Source organism: Vespula pensylvanica, chromosome 11 (genome assembly GCF_014466175.1).
Source record: "Vespula pensylvanica isolate Volc-1 chromosome 11, ASM1446617v1, whole genome shotgun sequence".
Taxonomy (NCBI): domain Eukaryota; kingdom Metazoa; phylum Arthropoda; class Insecta; order Hymenoptera; family Vespidae; genus Vespula; species Vespula pensylvanica.
In genome coordinates, this window is record NC_057695.1 from 5,928,712 (window position 1) to 5,932,679 (window position 3,968).

Consider the following 3,968-nt stretch of genomic DNA (forward strand, 5'->3'; position numbering starts at 1 on the left):
TTTTTTTTTTTTTTTTTTTTCAATTATTTATTGTACTTGTACGCTATTATTCTTCTTTAATTTTCATTAACGAAAGTTACCGACGTGCGTGTTATGTCCTCCTGTTGCTTTGTTTTTTCTTCTTTCTTTCTTTCTTTTCTTTTCTTTTCTTTTCTTTTCTTTTCTTTTCCTTTTCTTTCTTTCTTTCTTTCTTTTTTTTTTTTCTTTTTTTGGTTATGTTCGTCTGCTTTTTATTTGCTTTTGTTGCAATTTTAATTTTCAAGTTAACAAGAGAAGATACTACCATCTCCTCTTCCTCCTTTTACTCCTTCATCTCCTTCTTACTCTTCGATGTTTTAATAAAAAGGAAAAGAAATTAGAGGTCGCTCAGAGAAAAATTTAAGATTTATGTAAATCGGAGTAAACCAAATAGAGGTTAAGTGTTAAAGGAGATGATACGTTAAAGTCGTTGATCGAACTTTTTTATTATTGCGAAAGGATAATAAAAATTTTTTATGATTCGTCGTCTTGTCTTTCAAATTTTTGATTAATTTCGATTTTTTCTTTTCTCTTTTTCTTTTTCTTTTTCTTTTTCTTTTTTTTTACGATTATCACGAAATTATTTTCGTGGAAACATTTTTTTGAACCCGCGATAACAATACGATTCGATTATTTCACTTAATTTAAAAATCGTAATTTTCGCAAATACGTGAAATAAAGTGAAATTCGTTCGAGTATGCGTAACGTGTGTTATATAAAAAAGAAAAGAAAAAGAAAAAGAAAAAAGAAAAGAACGACTAAGAAAGTTTATTCCGATTTAATAATTCATACGAACTATAAATCTTAGGTTATGCTTAGGTTAAGAATTTTTTTAAACGAGATGCATCGGATTAATTCATCAATTTAATCGAACGAGATTTAAACGATACATTGACGAATGTTCCTAATCAATTCCATTTTATATCTATTTATCGGATCATTGACTAACGCATTATGTAATGCGATTTTGATCAGTGCTATCATCGACTCAGAAAATTTATCCGATCATACGCAGAATGATTATTCAAATTATACTAAATAGAAACTAATAAAAAGAGTTCGTAACATTTTTGAAAGTTGCAAAAGAAGAGAGAGAGAGAGAGAGAGAGAGAGAGAGAGAGAGAGAGAGAAAATGAATTTTGTATTCGGTATCGAAAATTCTTCGACGTGCGAAAATTTCAATTACAAACATACATTCGATTATATAGGTTAAGTTTGATTTTCAATATTTCGATGTGGGCGTCATGTACATGTCCAAAAGGGAATATATATATGTATACATATGCCAGTTACACAGTGTCGATCGATCCCTCAAATACATTTAGCTGACAAGCGAGATCGAAATTACAATTGATCCTATTAATTACAAAGGCTTTAGTTAAACCTCTCTCCGTCTCATAGACAGATCATTTTCTCTCCCTCTCCCTTTCTCTCTCTCTCTCTCTCTCTCTCTCTCTCTCTCTCTCTCTTGAAGAACGTTAATTAGTATACTATTTCGATCTCTTTGACGAGTAATGGTCGTGATGTAAACGAAGATCATATTCCAATGTAAAATCAATGTGGATATAACTAATAATGTAATATTATACGATTATAGACAATCAAATAGAATAAAAATTGATATATTTAGTGATACTTACAGCCCTTAACACGTTGTTGGTTTTGATAAAAGGAAAAAATAAAAGGAAGAAAAAACAAAACATGTTGACGATAACGAAACGAACACGAGCTTCTGTAAATGTAGACTAAAAAACTTCTTCGGAATTCACCGTATGTATGTAACTGAAACATTTTTACCGACGTTCACCCGGTTGTTCTGTTTTATCATAAAACTCGGTTGGTAATAGTATAATATCAATGAGTGTCGTTACTAAAGACTTAAATATATCGATTATTATAAATTTAAAAGAAAGTACTACCGATAAAATATTTATTCCTATAATATACATGTTTCTAACTATTACAATATTCAACACTTTTCGAAATAAGAAGTAACGTATTAACGAAAGTATATCTTAGCTTAAACCAAGACGCCATCTTATCCGGTATAAGAATGAAAAAAAATAAATGGATGACTCGATCGATAAATTAAATAACACGATTTACACTCGTAATTGTATCAAATTCAATTGAATCTAATTTCGTATAATTCCGTCTCGTTATTTAATCATTACGATAACATTTAATTGTATTTCCGTTCACGATTTTTCAAATGATTATCGATTAAACGATTAAGTCATATCGATATTATATTAATACAATACGTATACAATATATATATATATATACTTTTTTATAATATATATATATATATATATTACATAAAAAATTCATATCTCTTTACTTAACATACAAATAATCTTTATCCAAAAAGTTATCTTATATGTCGCACATAATTATTCCGAAGAAACGATTTAAATTCTAATTACCATTAATTTCCGCTAAGTGGCGTCTCGATAGTGAATAGTAAACGTCAACGAACGAACGAGGGGGCGACAATAGTCGTCGCCTACCGTTATCCACTGGGTTCATTGCACCGCCAGAGGTCGTTACGGTGTTCGAAGCACTGAAAAAAAAAAGAAAGAAAAAGAAAAGAAAAATAGAAAGGGAAAAAGAGAAGAAAAGAGAAGAAAAGGAAAGAAAGGAAAAGAAAAAAAAACAGAAACAGAAGAAGAGAAGGGGTAGAAGTAGGAGAAGGACAGAAGATACGTGTATAAGTCGAGCAAAGCGTGTTCCGGCACGGCCAGTCTTAGGCCATACGAGCAACGACTCGGATCGTGGTGTTGTTGCTTCATTCGCGTTTTTTCCTCTTTATTTTTAATCCAACGACATAATAATAATAATAATAACAATAACAATAACAATAACAATAATAATACGAGAGTTTCTAGATCTCACTTGTTTCTCGTACGTTTAAAATAGAATCAACGAAGTGAAATAATAATAATAATAATAATAATAATAGTAATAATAATAAAAACAAGAGCATAATAATAAATATCGATATTAGTATCAATATTAATATATTCTTTTTTTTTTTTTCTCATTTAATATCTCTCCAAAGGAGATTAATAAGAGGAAAAGGTGGAATTGTTGAAGAGTAAGAAAGATAGATAGAAGTATAGATTAGGTAAAAAGAGAGTAAGAGAAAGAGAAAGAGAGAAGTGAAGCCGGTAGTAATTGGCGATACGCGCCAAGAAGAAGAGAGTTATCGATCGACCGATTCGCGCGACCTCGTCGGCATGCAACGTCAGGAGAGAGCGGCTAATCGCCTTTACTCTACGACGGTTTTACGTTGAAAGAGAGAAACAGAGAAAAATAGAGAGAGAGAGAGAGAGAGAGAGAGAGACGGACAGACAGACATATAGACTGAGAAAGAGAAAGAGAGAGAGAGAGAGAAAGAAAAGATAAATAAAAGAAGAAAATATATAGAAATAACGTACGTAGAACTGGAGAAAGGTAGAAGATATAACCTAAGAGTGTAAGAAAGAAATAGAGTACTGTGACGAAGACAGAAAGAAAAGAAAGAAAGAGATACAGGTAAACGTGGAAATACAAGAGTTCGGAGAATCTAATAGATACGAGAGAAAGAGAGAAGGAAAATAAAACAAACGTACTACTTACTTACGCGTGAGCAAACGAACGACGAAAGAACGATCGACGTACGAACGACGTACATACAACATACATACATACATACATACATACATATAAATCGAGTCGAATCACCAATTCAAGTCAAATCAAATCGAATCAAATTTACTATCATACTTTTTCCAATCCCATTTATATTTATTTTTTATAATAATGATATACATAAACAAGAGAACAAAGAGAGTAAAAATGTGATATACAGGTTATTTCTAGTTTTAACCAAATTTTACACGCACGCGCTTTAATACATTATTCATTCTCTCTCTCTCTCTCTCTCTCTCTCTCTCTCTCTCTCT

At 31.0% G+C, this 3,968-nt stretch overlaps 2 long non-coding RNA genes across 2 annotated transcripts in view; one reads left to right on the forward strand and one right to left on the reverse strand.

Annotated features, from left to right (window-relative positions):
• Positions 1-233: 233 nt before the first annotated feature.
• LOC122633134 lies at positions 234-2,296 on the reverse strand. Its single transcript, XR_006328038.1, has 2 exons — positions 1,659-2,296; positions 234-325 (listed from the first exon to the last, which is right to left on the reverse strand). It is a non-coding gene; the product is annotated as an uncharacterized LOC122633134 (long non-coding RNA).
• A 702-nt stretch (positions 2,297-2,998) lies between these two features.
• The window catches only part of LOC122633133, a 2,141-nt gene continuing 1,171 nt past the window's right edge, over positions 2,999-3,968 (forward strand). Inside the window, exon 1 of the long non-coding RNA XR_006328037.1 lies at positions 2,999-3,118. This is a non-coding gene — a long non-coding RNA (uncharacterized LOC122633133). The remainder of the gene's footprint in view (positions 3,119-3,968) is intronic.